At 35.7% G+C, this 17,268-nt stretch overlaps 1 long non-coding RNA gene across 1 annotated transcript in view; it reads left to right on the top strand.

Annotated features, from left to right (window-relative positions):
• The window catches only part of LOC141378993 (uncharacterized), a 136,728-nt gene extending 133,958 nt beyond the window's left edge, over positions 1-2,770 (top strand). The window contains exon 4 of the long non-coding RNA XR_015516407.1: positions 1,087-2,770. This is a non-coding gene — a long non-coding RNA (uncharacterized LOC141378993). The remainder of the gene's footprint in view (positions 1-1,086) is intronic.
• The last annotated feature ends 14,498 nt before the right edge of the window (positions 2,771-17,268 follow it).

Below are 17,268 nucleotides of genomic sequence, written 5' to 3'. Positions count from 1 at the left end.
TTTTAACACATTTTTAGCATGCTTCCGACATGATTTATCAGACATGCTAGCTTGTTTACCACATTTTTAACATGCTTTTAACATGATTATCAAACTATTAGCTTGTTTTAGCACATTTCTAGCATATTTCTAACATTATTATCAAACTGCTAGCACATTTTAGAACATTTATAACAAGCTTCTAACATGATTATCAAACTGTTAGCTTGTTTTAGCACTTTTCTAGCATGCTTCCAACATGATTTATCAGACATGCTAGCTTGTTTACCACATTTTTAGCATGCTTTTAACATGATTATCAAACTATTAGCTTGTTTTAGCACATTTCTAGCATATTTTGACTTGAATATCAAACCGTTAGCTTGTTTTAGCACATTTCTAACATGAATTACCAAATAGCTAGCACATTTTAGAACATTTAAAACAAGCTTTTAACATGATTATCAAACTGATCAAACTGAAAAGCTTATATTAGCACATTTCTAGCATGCTTCCCACGTGAATTATCAGACATGCTAGCATGTTTGCACATTTCCAGCATGCTTCTAATATGATTATCAAACTATTAGCTTGTTTTAGCACATTTCTAGCGTATTTCTAACATGATTATCAAACTGTTAACTTGCTTTAGCACATTTCTAGCATGCTTCCCACGTGAATTATCAGACATGCTAGTATGTTTGTACATTTCCAGCATGCTTCTAACATGATTATCAAACTATTAGCTTGTTTTAGCGGATTTCTAGCATATTTATGATATGAATATCAAACTAGCTTGTTTTAGCACATTTCTAGCATATTTCTAACATGATTATCAAACCGTTAGCTTGTTTTAGCACATTTCTAACATGAATTACTAAATTGCTAGCACGTTTTAGAACATTTATAACACGCTTCTAACATGATTATCAAACTGTTAGCTTGTTTTAACACATTTCTAGCATGCTTCAGACATGATTTATCTGACATGCTAGCATGTTTTAGCATTTTCTAACATGTAACATAATAATCAAACTGATACTAACATCTAAAAAAAAATATTTTAAATTCATGGTATCTTTAACAATATGCTGGACATCCACTTAGGGAGGTGATCCAGGCATGTCCCACCGGGAGGAGGCCTTAAGGAAGACCCAGGACACGCTTGAGGGACTATGTCTCTCATCTGGCCTAAAGACACCTCTGGATTCCCATGGAGGAGCTGGAGAAAGTGTCTGGGGAGAGGGAAGTCTGGGGTTCTCTCCTAAGACTGCTGCCCCGGCCCCGGAAAAGCATCAGAAAATGTATGACTGAATGAAGTTATAGTTAAGCCTGAATACACTTTTCCTTTTGAACACTTCCTCAAATTAGAGTTCAATAAGTAGCTAGTATGAGCCATATTAAGCTCAGAAAACAATATTACATCATATTAGCAACATTATGAGGCATGGTACGGCCACTGTGAGCACTAGTTGCCCTTTGGACAGATGGTTCATGTTCATATGAGCCACAAATTCACACATTTATCCCGTTTCATTTCCGCACTCAGCCTGCAAGCGCACATATGCCAAAACCCTTTGAGGACCAACCCGGTGTGAAAACGCTGCTAAAATGGCTGCTGTGTGTCACACGTTTGTATTTGGGTCAAGATTTCGGGGCAACTCTCTCTTTCACACTCCATTTCATCCTCTATTTTGCTCCGTCCTCCGCCCCTCCATTGCTCCGTCTCCATCCTCCGCTCATCCGCGAACACAAGAGGACATGTTAACCTCTAGCATATAGTCAGGCGGAGAGGAATATTATGTTTGATTGGTGGGTGTATAAGATGTAGACGCAGGGGTTTCGCTTTTTCCTCCTAACTGCCCCGCTGACCAGCCGGTTCACCTTGAAAATATGGGCAGATCTGAGTGTGGAGCTCTTTCTGAGATCATTTTCATAATCAGCACATCAACAAACACCCTACAGGCCCAACACACACTCCCTGATCATCTTAAACACCACATGGATGAGGTGGATAAAGGGAGAGCAGTAGTTGAATGTTGGATAATGCTGTTACTTTGTTTGTATTTTGCATACCTGTGGATCTGAATGATTCATTGCGGTCTTTCAGGAAAATTAATTTTAAAATCCCTGCTGAAAATAAGCTGGTTGGCTGGTTTTAGCTGGTTGACCAGCCTGGTTTTAGAGGGGTTTTGGCCAGTTCCAGACTGGTTTCCAACATTTCCAGCCTGGTTTGAGCTGGACATAGCTGGTTTTGGCTGGGTTCCCAGTCTGGCTAGGCTGGTCAAGCCTGTTTTAGCTGGTCATCTCCCAGCCTAACCAGCTAAGACCAGGCTGGAAATGGCTAAAACTCCTCTAAAACCAGCCTGGTTGACCAGCTAAAACCAGCCTGGGCTGGTTTAAGCTGTTTTTTTAGTAGAGATGTTTTTTTTTTTTTTTTTTTTAAACATTTCCAGTGTGATCTACCTCCCTGCTAGCATGTTTTAGCACATTTCCTGGATGCTTCTAACATTTGATTTGATAAATGTAATCAATGTTTCTGTCTACCGACATGTTTTCATCCGTTAGCATGTTTTGTAGCATTTTTTAAATCATATGTATTATGGCTCCATCATAAATAATCAGACTTTTGGCTGTTTTATGAAAATATTTTATTTTAATATATTTCAATTAACCAAGTGATGTATGGAATTAGTATTTTATGTCGTCCAAAAGTAGTATTGTACGGCAATATTTGTCTCCTCAATTTGCTTGCATTGTACGCATGTTATTAATATTTAATCTGATGCTTATTACTATGCTGTCGCTGATTTCATGTTACTTTCAGGGTAATACAAAGTTCAGACCTGCTCACATCTGTGCAAAGAACCATTGTCGTTTGCATCTTTGGACAAATATTGCTGCGCTTCCAGAAGTTTCTTCAGGTCTCGATGATCTGTGGAGGAATGAGAAGAGGGAACGTCCACTGCAGCTGTGCTGGAGGATGGCAGATATACGGTAAATTGTTAAATGTCTGAAGATCGATATTCTCCGTCCGCTCTCCTCCTCGCTGATGGCTAGAAATGCTCTCAGCTTTCATTAGGAATGTCAGCAAAGCAGAGACGTGACCTGTACACATCCAGAGGTCAGAGCGGCGCCCACTACACATACACACAAACACAAACACACACATGAACACACGATTTGCTGAAAACTAAATGAAACAGAATGAAATATTACAAAACTTCTGCAGAATATTGATAGTTTAATCATATGATGGCAGCAGCTCATTTATTATTTTTGACCAGTAACGTTCGTAATGTTTATTTAATTTCAGTTTCTAGACTTGTTTTTACCTGGAGTCTCCGTGTGTGTGTGCGTGTGTGTACTGAGGTCAGTGGCCTGGACAGATAGATAGAGATATTGAGCACCATCTAGTGGCGGTAAACAGCACATATTATTCATTCTCAATTATAAACTAAGTTAAATTGAGGTTTTAAAGAGATTTGAGTTATTTCTGAGGTGTTTGGATGCAGAGTTAGTTCCCAGGACTGCATTATTTTTATTTATGTGAGATGTTAAGGATATTGTCCCCAGAAGTGACCAATATTTGCAATTCTTCTAGTGACATTGAAAAAGACTATAAGGAACTGGCTTAAAGACTCAACGTTGAAAATTAAGCAGTGGTTTGATTAAGTTAATTGAAGAAATTCAAGTTATGGAATAACTGACATTTATGTTGAGGATGAAAATAAATCATTTCAGGAAGGGTTGTTGACATATAGGGAATATAAAGACATCCCCATTTAAGTGAATCGTAATAGGAAGAGAAATAGCAATCTTATGCATTTGGCTTTTTTATTTATTTATTTATTTATTGCATGCAAGTTTATGTATGTGCATATTAATATATGTGAATGTATGTCATGATATACAGTTGAAGTCGGAATTTTTAGCCCCCCTTTGAACTTTTTTTCTTTTAAAAATATTTCCCAAATGATGTTTAACAGAGCAAGGAAATTTTCACAGTATGTCTGATAATATTTTTTCTTCTGGAGAAATCTTATTTGCTTTATTTCGGCTAGAATAAAAGCAGTTTAAAAAATGTTAAAAATCATTTTGAGGTCAATATTATTAGCATTAATATGAATCGCAGCTTCGGGGTCTGTCTGTGTTTTCCCATCGGAGCTGGCTTTCAGTCTGCCATGCGTTTCTGCATCCATCATACGTGACAGACCAGGCGGACTGTTGCAAAACACACCAACATGGTGCTTCTAAAAGAACGGGCTGCTGGGAAATGAAGATTATGCGACCTGTAAACATGTAAGATCGTTTAGATCCTTCTGCAGGAATGAAGCCAAAGGTGGAAAACAAAGCAGGAAAGAAGAACTGACGATTATGGAGATATCTATAAATCCTTGAAAGGAAAAAATATCTTTATTTATTTAGATTTTTTTGGAAACCAAAATAAAATGTTTATGTGTGTTTATTTGCCTAATCCCTGAGTTTACACTGAAACAAATCATTCATTGGATGCACTTTTAAAGCTAACTGGTTGCAAACAGTTTGTTTACATTTTCTTTAAGGTAAGTGGTTGCAAACAATTTATATGAGCTGCATTTACAAATGAAGGTAAACATTACTAAATGTAATTAGTTTCTTTAATTATAGCCAATATAAATAGTTTGCAACCACTTACATTTTTTATTTATTTTTTTGTAAATTCAATAAATCATTTTTTTCATTGTACAGTGATTTCATAGAGACAACGGCTGCACTTTAATCATGATCCACACAAAAACGCAGCATACGCTATCTCGAGGAGTTGGAGATTGAAAATAAATTGTTTATTAGTGAAAAAAGAGAATACAATCTGACTTTAAAATTATGCTACATAAGCAGCCTGATAGTCCTGGGTCACTGGGTCGCTGGTTCGATCCTCGGCTCAGTTGGTGTTTCTGTGTGGAGTTTGCATGTTCTCCCTGCGTTCGCGTGGGTTTCCTCCGGTTGCTCCGGTTTCCCCCACAGTCCAAAGACATGCGGTACAGGTGAATTAGGTAGGCTAAATTGTCCGTAGTGTATGAGTGTGTGTGTGAATGAGTGTGTGTGCGAGTTGATGTTTCCCAGTGATGGGTTGCGGCTGTAAGAGCATCAGCTGCGTAAAAATGTGCTGGATAAGTTAGTGGTTCATTCCGCTGTGGCGACCCCGGATTAATAAAGGGACTAAGCTGACAAGAAAATGAATGAATGAATGAAGCAGCTTGATCTCACAAGGAAACGTAACTATTTTGTTATATAACATTTCCTGGGGCACAACTGAAAACAAAGCAAACGCTCCAGTCATATTTAAAATGGATTGAAAAAAAAAATACCATCTAAATTTTTTATGACAGTGTGTTTTACTCATAACTCTGCTGAAAAAAAAACAGCTTAAACCAGTCTAGGCAGGTTAACTAGTTTTAGCTGGTCGACCTGCCTGGTTTTAGAGGGGATGGTTTTCAGCCATTTCCAGCCTGGTCTTAGGTCAGGCTGGGAGATGACCAGCTAAAACCAGCTTGATCTATAGCCAGGCTGGGAGCCCAGCTAAAACCAACTAGCTTAAACCAGGCTGGAAACCAGCCTGAAAACCCCTCTAAAACCAGCCAACCAGCTTAGGCTGGTTTAAGCTGTTTTTTTCTCAGCAGGGAAATGCCCCAATGCAAAACCCCCCCAAAAAAAAACCATGCAACCATATTCTGAGTTTTATTTCAGTATTTATGAAAAATATAATAAAGCTAGTTCACTCAAAAATGAAACTTCTTAGATACATTTTTAGACATTGAAACATACTAGGAGAAAATAAATGGAAGTCAAAGGATACTCAATTTCCAATTTCCTTTAAAATATTGGAACTACATTTAAACAGGTTTTGATATTCATTTAATGCACTTAAAAAAAGAAAAGAAACATTTAATGTTTTGATACTTGTATGTGAGCAAATTCTACGGATTGTGGAAGATTTGGTTGAGCATAAATCATGTGAGGCCGTGATCTGATTTCTGCGAAAGACAGACCGCAGATCTCCAGTAACGTCTGGCCACGTCTCTCATCCTGCAGGAAAGCAGCTCTCGCCTTTGATAATGGACCATTTAACGGCTTTCTCCAGGTAATGAGGCAGACGACTCGACTTCCTGTTAACACAAAGAACCGATATCTGTCTGCGCAAGAGAGAACGAGACACTGAGGTGAGAGTGAACACATCACGCCTTCTGAAGAAAACAAGAGCTGTTCGCCAGTGCGGAAACTGATGTTTTTGGTGGTTTCCACGGTGGACGATTGGTGAAATTCACCTTCCCCCTAGAATATTCCTGCTTATTCCTACTGTGTTTTAAAACAAGGTTGACTGTTGTCTTTTTTTAGCATAGACACCATTGATGCAGGGCAGCACAGTCTCTGCTTCTGATTTTTAGATGTCCAATTTGTGTGTCAGGGGCCTGTAAAAATATCTCTGAATCATCTGAAAACGTACCCCTGTATACATTTCTGGAGAGCACCAAATACGTTTTAGGGGGTACATTTTTTTTGCAGTTTTTCTTTTCATAAATCCACCCGGGGTCGTTATGTACATATTTTTTAGATCTTAAATTTCTTTCGTGAGTTCCAGTAGCCCCTGCTCTTCTTGCTTACATCCAACAGAGGCTGCCTTAACTGACCAATCAACTAACTCACCCTCCTTCTTCCCTGAACCCAACCAATAGTGTTTTTAAAAGCACCAATTGACTCGCCCACTCACTTCCCTAAACCCAATCAATAGTGTTTTCAAAAGCACCAATTGACTCGCCCACTCACTTCCCTAAACCCAACTGACAGTGTTTTCGAAAGAGATCCAGAAAAAGAAAAGCCCTCGCCTGGTTTTTACCACGTTTTCAGATTTTACCACATTCTTACCCCGTTATTTACTTGTTCATTTTTTTTTTTTGGCTTTTGTTTTTGTCTTACCTGCTTTCTGGAATCGTTCTTTGCCGTAGTCCCTCTCTGTCATGGTGGTCAACCCCTCTCAAGTCCGCCGACATACATGGGGAGCTACTGGGCAGACTGGTAACAGCGGAAAAGCCGTCCATACGGAGGTAAGCGGTCAGCTGGTAAAAGGAACAGCTTCATCCTGCCCCAAAGCGTTCATTTTAAGGATAAAATGCAGCCATACGTACCTCTGGGTACATATTTTGCTCTCTCTAGGAATGTATATATAGGGCTACGTTTTCAGAATGAGTCCATGCAGGGCCGGAGCAAGCTGAACTGCCACTCTAGGCAAAGGACGGTCACGCCGCCCTCAAACCTAAAGTGAAACCGGGGCGGTCTCTTCTGCCGCCATAGACGCGGATATAACTGAGGCGCGGGTGGCGAGGGTAGTTTAGGGGACGCCACCCTCTCTATTCTGCCGCGCTAGACGCGGATATAACTGAGGCGCGGAAGGCGAGGGTAGTTTTGGGGACGCCGCTCTCTCTATTCTGCCGCGCTAGACGCGGATATAACTGAGGCGCGGGTGGCGAGGGTAGTTTTGGGGACGCCGCTCTCTCTATTCTGCCACCCTAGACGCGGATGAGGGCGCGGGTGGCGAGGGTAGCTCTGGGGACGCCGCCCTCTCTATTCTGCCGCCCTAGGCGGCCGCCTAGGTCGCCTCTATGGAAGCGCCGGCCCTGAGTCCATGTTGCAAACTACATGATTCGATGTATGTTTCATACCTGTAGCAAGAAATTTCCAACAAGCTGACTCTTAAGCTGAACACTTTATTTGAACATTGAAACAGTGTTCATAAGGCAAACACATCTGCAAAGCACAGATGGCCACATTCATAGTTGATAAGTGTACATCTTCAGCTGAGAACAAGCCCTCAGGAAAAAGAAGAAAACGTGGCAGAAAGCAATATGCAACATTCAGGAGGATGTGCGCCGTGATGGACAATTGATTTCTCCGCTGGCTTTCGTTTCTTGTCAAACCTCTTGTCTTGTAGGTGTTTGGAGTGTCAAGCTCTTGTGAACAGGCCGATTGAAGAGTAGCTTTGTGTGAAGGAATGTCACGGCGCAGAATGGGTTTTGTATTAAGTCGTGTCATACCTGCAGACTTCATCTGTTTGCTTGCAGAAAACGTCAAAAGGTGTTTGGATCCTTATGCTGTGTAACGTTTATTCAAAGAAATAGCTCGGCCAAATGTGAACAATCTACCTTGTATATTCAGCTTTACTGTGAGTTTTGTTTTCTGTAGAGCACACATATAATAATAGTAATGATAATAATAATAATAAGAAGAATTCATTGCATTTCTTTAGCGCTTTTTCTAACACTCAAAGTGCGTTAGACATTTCTGGCCAGATCTCGTCATCCATCATCAGTGTGCAGCATCCACCTGGATGACGTGACAGCAGCCATTTTGTGCCAGACCACACACCAGCAGATTGACAAAGTGATGAAGCTTATTATGATATAGGGGATGGTTAGGAGGTCATGATGGACAGGGGCAGATTTGGCCAGGATGCCGGGGTTAAACTCCTACTCTTTTCGAAGGACATTCTGGGATTTTTAACAACCACAGAGAGTCAGGAGCTCAGTTTAACCTCTCATCCACAAGACGGTGCTCACTGAGCAGTATAGAGTCCTCTTCACTATACTGGGGCGTTATGACTCACTCATAATACAGGTTGAGCACTCCCTGCTGGCCCCACTAACCCCAGCAACCTAGCTTTCCCATGTGGTCTCCCATCTAGATACTGACCAGGCGCAGCCCTGCTTAGCTTTAGTGGGCGACCATGTGGGAATTGCAGAGAGCTAGCTGCTAGCAAATTAAGAAACTTAGCAGGATGTTTCTTTTTTGTGTGTATAGGAAGAAAACGGGGACCATGTTTGGTTCTTGTAAAACTACTTTAAAAGTAATCTTTGTGACTCAAATGAAGTCATGATACTTATTTATGAACTGATGGAAAATCAAAGCATTATTCAGCTCAAGCCTTAATAAACATGATTATACCATGTCTGATGCCAATAGCTGTATTTGCTGCTTGTGAAATAAGCAAATTAAAAAATAAAATATCACACAAGTTGTTGTTATTATGAATGTGGCATTAATGTATTGGAAAATTAGCATAAAAATTGGTGGATATAAACTTTGCTGATTTCAAAACGTCAATAACATTCCTAATTTTAAGATGCACATTCAAGTGACAAAAAGGGGGAAATATATATATATATATATATATATATATATATATATATATATATATATATATATATATATATATATATATATATATATATATATTATTTTATTTATTTTTTCATAAATTAAGTTTTAAAACTATAAAAATATCAAATAATTACATTTCAATATTTTCCTTGTGTTTAGAAATTGAGTTTGAAGAATTGAGAAATACTAATATTTATTTAAATTGTATAAATTATTGTTATTATTATTTTAAATATATTTTAAATATTTAAGTTTTTTTATTTAGCATGGATGATATGCCTAATTTGTTAAAAGTGGCTACAAAATATTTATTTTGTTTTAAAAAACATTTTATGCATTTTTTTAAACTTTGTTCATAAAAACAAACAAACAGTCAATCATTTTCAGAATTATTAAAAGTGCTTAAACAGCAAAGAAGTAAATTATTCAAATTAAATATATTTCCCTTTTAAAGTCAATTAAAATCTTACTTTTTTAGTTTAAAGTTTATTTTAAAATGTAGATTATTAAATTTTATTAAATATATTAAATTTCAATCTTTTCCTCCCATTTAAAAATAATGTTATAAAATTAAACTATATTGATTATTATTATTATTGTTATAAAATTAAACTATATTGATTATTATTATTATTGTTATAAAATTAAACTATATTGATTATTATTATTATTATTATTATTACATTTAGTTTTTTTTTTGTTCAGCATGGATGATATGCCAAATTTGTCAAAATTAAAATATGTATATTGTTTTAAAAAAAAACTATTCTGTATTTTTAAACTTTGTTCAAAAATTATAAATTAAAAAACATTTTAGCATTATTTATAGCAAGAGCTTTTTGAAGAGCAAATAAAAAGTAAAGTAGTAAAATTAAAAAAATATTTTTTATTTAAAGTTTCTGTTTATTAAAAGTTAATTTTAACATGTATTTTACTATTTAAAATTTATTATATTCTTTTTTAAAATATTTTGTATAAGTTTTTAAATGTTTCTTTTAATAAATAAGTGAATAAGCTTTTTTTTTTTTTCAATAAAAAACATTGAAAAGGAAAAATCGCAAGCATATGAAACCAAATTATGATTAGTAAATAAATAAATGTTAAATATTATGCCATTATTTCTGTCTACACATCTTAAATTAATTTGTTTTAAGTTCTGACTGCATTTTTCTGGTTAGACATGCACAGTAACACAAGCTGTAGCTACTGAAAATGCATAGATAGTGATATACCAAGACTGATACTGCATCTGCTGATACTTACAGTCAACATATTTTCCATAAAAGCAACACTCCTTCCTCCTTTTGTCCACTATAATCTTTCTATCATTGTCTCGCTGGTGTCACATATCCAATGAGGCCTTTAGAAAGGCCGGTACTGCCCGCACAGTTGGATTTATAGCATGCTAATTACTCCAGTCGGAGTTCTCATTTATTGACAATGGCTTCCTTGAAAAAGCTCGTCGAGGGACTAATAATGACCAGGTGCTTCCCACACTGCCTCGCAAACTAATGAATACTCTCTCAATCAGAGCCGCTGATGGATTTAATGACAAAAATCATTTCCGCCCACAAGCTACATGGAAAAAAACCCCACCAATATTAGCAGAATTGCATTGGTCCCAGAGGACTTTCTCGAAATCCACATGACCCGGATCAAACGCCGATGGTAAATGGGGCTCGCCGTCTTTGTTTCGTTTCATTTTCCAGCTTGTTTTTCCTTGATAAGTGATGAATGAAAAGCTTTATTGTATCGGTGCGTATCTCAATGGCTGCCATCTGTCTGAGGGTCCCGTCAGGGGAGGAGGCGCCGTTATTGATTCGATTCTGAGCCTGAGTCTCCTTGCCCACGATGCCAAATCTTTGAGTTAAACGACAAACAGGCTGACAGCAAAGAGAAATGACTCTTCTAAACGTGCTCCAGAATATGAGTGCATTTCCTCAGGACATCAGTAGGAATCACATTTTTGGCAGGCTTTGATTGGTTTGATGGCTCACGGCTGCACGAGAACGGCTGTTTTCTCAGCACGCAAGACCGTTAAGCGGATTTGCAGTGTTTTGCGTCGGGAGCCGTCGGGCTTGTGTCTCATTAATACCTGGGAATCTCTTTGGATTTCGTATGGGGTGAAATGAATGTAGCGCACAGTGCTTACTGTCTTGCTTTGAATCGTGCAATCCTCCTTCAGTTCAAGGTCAAGTTATTGGGATACGCGAGTCGTTATGAAATGCTAATTTATTTTTAACAAGTGATGTGATGAACACACTAAGTGAGAATAGACATTTTTGGGTAGGGCTTTGACAAAAGTCAAATATGACGATATAAGGCTACGTTCACACTGCAGGCAAATGTGGCACGAATCGGATTTTTTCCCCCTCATGTGACTCTGGTGATGACAGTGTGAACAGCCCAAACCGCGTGGAATCATATGTCATGTTTAACCATTATAGAAACATACATAGGAGTCAGCGGTAGATTCCAAAAGAAGTGACTGTGGTAAGGATACTCCGAAACTAAATTTCACATAGGCAAATCTATATAAGTAGATTCTATTTATGAAGACAAAAGAAATGCATTTCATCTAAATAATTGTACATTTATAGTCAGCAGTATTTTATTTGATTATTAGTATTATTATTACATAAATGATCATATTTCTCATTGTATTTACAACTTTAGTTCAAATGTTTGAGAAAGAATTTTATTAAATAAATATAAATGTAATGAAGACGAATGAATACAGGGCCAACATAAAAGAAATGTCATTAAATAAAATGGGAAATTCCACTTTTAAGATTGTAACTCACGATGTTGTTATTATTGTTTATGACAATGTTTGCCTTCAGCCTATCAACTATTTGCTCTGAAACTAATGGCAGATGAACAGATAAACAGAGAATCATGTTTAACCATTATAGAAACGTACGTAGAAGTCAGCTGTAGATTCCAAAAGAAGTGTCTGTGGTAAGGCTATTCTAATCTATTTAGGTAAACCTCATATTTGATAATTAAAGATTACATCTAAATGCTCGTAAATTTATAGTTTTGCACAAATACAGTAGTTTTTTTTTTACATTTCTAGTAATATGTGAGAAGTGCTGCAGACGAACTGATACAATTATTAAATCAGTCCTCGTAGTGACACTAGTAGAATGTTGCATGGCTAAAGAAGACCTCTGAGCCAGTCAGATTTGAGAACCTATTGGATAATTATAAATGCAAATGCCAGATTTTTAGAATAAAGGACAGTTCACATTAGGAACAAGACATTTTTCAAGACACTTCTATACAGCTTAAAGGGCCATGAAACCCCCTCGTTTCAGCAGGGTGTTTTCACACCTCTACTTTGGAAAAAGTCAGAAAAGTGGGCGTGTCCAGCTCTGTTTAGGGGGGAGTGTCAGAGGAACTAAAGTGCGATGGTGTGGGAGTGTCTATTTGTGCACGCGCGAGTTTCAGAGTCAAAATACACACACAGGAGAAAGTGATGGTGTTTAACCTACATGGACATCTGTAGTCTAATTATTTGCCAAATTATTAAATGTTGGACTTTAACTGCAGTTTGGCTCTTTGATTCAGGGAATTCATTCATGCCCCTCGCGACAAACAAGATATTTGATTCGAGGAACTGCTCTAAGCGTGTATTTTTCATGCAATGTTTGATACCGCACGGCGAATGAGAGAAAAAAAACTCAGCATTTCCCGGAAACTTATATGCACACGGCAGGTAGCGTCAGAAAGTGTTATTCCGGTCACAAAATGCGATGAAAACCCTACACGAGGTTAAAGTTTGGTTGTGGTGCTAACATGTTTACCCTCGGTGCAATAGTTAACTTAGTTCAATACGAACAAACTGAATAAACAAAGAGCACTGGTCGCTCACTTACCAAATCTGTAGAGACAGGACAATCACCAGCAACTAGAGCCGCGTCTTTATTAAGAGGAGACTACAAGCGAATCCGGATCCCAGCATTTGCAGATGAGAACAGCTCTCAGGTAAACAATGGTCTCCTTAGACACGTAAGTTATTGTTGTCGCGCGTCGCGTACACTGTTAATCCACATGTGACTCCAGCTGCGCTCTCACAGAGAGGAAATGAAAACAAAACTTAACTGCAGCAAACTATAAAAGCAACACTTCACGCTTGTTTTGCCAACACAATGCGGTGTCTCTGTCATCTAAACACTGTGACAGTAATGAATATTAATGAAGTTGCACAATAGAGCGCGCTGATTGGTTTGAACCAAGCCTTACTCATGCATTAATGCATCACACTGTAAGACGTAATAAGACACACTCTGGCACAGACGCCCAGTCTGCACGCTGGAATACACGCTATTATGTCATGACCGTGACGCAGCTTCAAAAATTTGTTTCAAACCAGAAGTACGAATTTGCTTGAAATAGCGCAAAAACAACCAATTTACACTTTTTAGTGAAATATAGGTGTCTTAATAGTTTTTTTAGCAGTGTGGGACACATATACGACTGTCAACAGCTCAAAAAAATGTGTTTTGGTGTTTCGTGACCCTTTAAAGTGACATTTAAAGGCTTAACTAAGTTAATAAGGTAAACTAGGCAGGTTAGGGTAATTAGACAAGTTATTGTATAACTATGGTTTGTTCTGTAGATTATTTGTCCCAAAAATGGTTTTTAAAAAATTAAAAACTGCTTTTATTCTATAGCCAAAATAAAACAAATAAGACTTTTTCCAGAAGAAAGAATATTATCAGACATACTGTGAAAATTTCTTTGCTCTGTTAAACATCATATGGGAAATATTTAAAATAGAAAAAAAAATCAAAAGGCTAATAATTCTGACTTCAACTGTACATATAAAGATAACAAAGTCTTAATTAAGTACCACGCTAGCACACAATACATTTTTTGTTTGCTTTTGGTCTGTGTTCATATTTTAATCAAACTGTACCAGAGTTTCTTTGAATTTGACCTAGATCAGCGGTCACCAACATGGTACCCGTGGGCACCAGGTAGCCCGTCAGGTTCATATGAGTTACCCGCAGGCCTCTTCTAGAAAATAGCTTACCATAGCACCACATAAGAGTAAGCTGCATCTAATATTTTTATAGGTATTCTTTTTTAATCACACTTGCATTGGTGTAAATTTGAAAATTACTTTAAGTTATATATATATATAAAAAAAACTTTAAAAACAATTTCAGACAAATGAAGTGTTGCATATTGATATTTATCTACCTTGTTAAATCATTGTTGACAACTACTGAGAGAAATCATTAACATGATCAATGTCTTCACAAAGATGAATATTATTAATTATTAATAATTACATATAATTAAAAGTAAATTAAGAAAAATGTGTGATTTAATAACAGGTAGCCCTTCATACTAATCGGTACCCAAGAATAGCTCTCAGTTTCCAAAAGGTTGGTGACTCCTGACCTAGACAGTCTGTATGGTAGCGTTCAAATAAAATGTACTAACAGAACAATCAAAACTAAGTTTGTTTTAACCTAACCAATCATGGAAAATCTGACACGATTGGTCAATAAAACTCATCCTTTTTTTAAACGGGCTACATCTAATCAAACAATAATCACACAACAACAAACAAAGAGGCAGAGTCTACTTTTAAAAGAAGAATACTATTTATTGTAATACTTCATTTGATCATAATATAATGTAATATCTCTTAATGTACACATAATATATACTTATTTATATATTTGGGCATAAGCTACTACAGAGGACACACAGCAATTAAAGCAAACATAGAAAAAACATCAGAATATCGTTGGCACAGATGTGATGATACACATTGGAGAAAAAACAAACCCATACGAACACGTTACAGTCTCACAGTGAACACATCGTCGTCTGTTTTCACATTCATGGCTTAATACACAGGATGAAAACACAAACGTATGCTGGAAATAAATGGCTGTAAATTGAGGAAACTACTAAATGTCTGAAAACATGATTGTTGAATGAGAGTTGTGTGTTGTTGACATCTGTTACTGATATTATCAAACTAAAGACACTGGAAATTATAATGTTAATTGAAATGTTGTTATGAAATTCATGATTGTTTTTAATATACCAAATCTGACACACCGTATTTCTGAGCTCAACAGCACGTTCAACCAGACGGGACTTCGTATTTCGGGACTGGATTGTGAAATTATATGTTTGGGATCCAAAAAACATGCTCATCCACAGAAAGATAAGATTTGTAAGTAGCCTGATCAATGTTTTTTTCTGGTCAAATACTGCAGATATTTGCAAATGTTAAAGTAAATTAAATTAAAATAGAATATAAAAAAATATATATAAAACGGTGATTTAATTAAAAAAATTAAATTAAATTACATTTCAGTTAAATTAAATACAAATTAATTAAATTACATTAAAAATACTTATTTAGATATTTTGCCAATATTACTGAAATTGATGTGTTTATGCAATGTTTTTAATTAAATACAAATTAATTTAATTTAAATAAATTATTTATTAAATCACTATATATATATATATATATATATATATATATATATATATACACATACATATATAAACTTATGTTTGATATGATTCGCAAAAAATATTAAATTTAATATAATTTGAATTATGTGATTGTGATTAATTGTGACTGATTAAATCACATTAATAATACATATTTAAATTCTTGCCAATGTTCGTAAAGTGGTGTGTTTATATACTTTGCATGAAAAATATAACATTTTATTAAATACAAATTAATTAAATACAAATTAATTCAATTAAATACAAGTTAAATAAATAATAAATATACTTTAATATATATGTAGATGTTTTGCCAATATTAGTAAAATTAATGTTTGATATGATTTGCATAAAAAAATATTGTATTTAATATAATTTAAATTAAATACAAATTAAATTACAATAAAATTAATATTTAAATGTTTTGCCTATATTAGTGAAATTGATGTGTTTTATGATTTGCAAAAAGTAGTTTATTTATTACAAATTAATTAAATTACATTAAAATATATATTTTAGATGCTTTGCCAATACCTAGTGAAATTGATGTGTTTGATTCACAAAAATAAAATTTCAGTTGAATTGAATTTTTAATGTAATTACTTTAAATACAAATAAAGTAAATTACATTTAAAATACATATTTAGATGTTTTGTCAATATTTTTGTGAAATTGATGTTTTATGTTTGCAAAAAATTATTAAAATGTATTCAATTAAATGTAATCAAATTAATTATGTTACATTAAATATATATATATATATATATATATATATATATATATATATATATATATATATATATATATATATATATATATATATATATTGTTTATTTTATTATTTGTACTTGTATAATATGTATATAAAAATATCAAAAATGGCATGTTTTCAGACATGTTTTTTAATTTTTAGAACACTCAATACCAATATTTTAACTTTTTTTTGTGATGAAAAGTTATATTTGTGATGACAAAACCTTGATTTGCAATCACAACAAAGAGAAAAATATATCAAATGTTCTTAATGTCAAAAAAAAATACATATTATGAAAAACTCCAATAATTATGATTGATTATATAACAGCAGTGAGTCAAATACGGTGTTTTTAACAGCACTCGAGTGGCTGTAATTTGCACACAATCATATGCCTTTGCCCTTGGTCAGTGTTCACACTTCAGATCAGCTCTTTTTCTGTAATTAATATGCTTGACTAGTGTGAGCAAACTCCCACATTAGCCAGCAAACAAACAAACAAGCATGCCGAGACCCCAGTGCAGCAGAGCATGTTGGGTAATGGGCCGTTATTATCCCTGATGGCTCCTTCGGCTGCGGGGAGGCGGGGCTTAATCAGTGTCAATCACCATGACAGCGTATTTACCGACCAATCACGCGTCAGTCGACACATACATAAAAGCTCAGCGGAGACAGAAAGGGCATCTGCTAAAAAAAAAAAAAAAAAAAAAAAAAAAACTGTGCTGACATTGCAGCGCTGATCTGAAGCCAGTCGCTGACAAACAAAAGAGCTAAAAAAGATGCTGAAGGGGCTGAAAAGCCGAGGTGTGGCGGCATGAGATGTTTGTAAGTGTTAACCTTGAGGA

The sequence above is a fragment of the Danio rerio genome, chromosome 19 (assembly GCF_052040795.2).
Source record: "Danio rerio strain M-AB ecotype USA chromosome 19, GRCz13ab, whole genome shotgun sequence".
Taxonomy (NCBI): domain Eukaryota; kingdom Metazoa; phylum Chordata; class Actinopteri; order Cypriniformes; family Danionidae; genus Danio; species Danio rerio.
The sequence above is the reverse complement of the archived record's forward strand: the minus strand, read 5'-3'. Positions and strand labels throughout refer to the sequence as shown.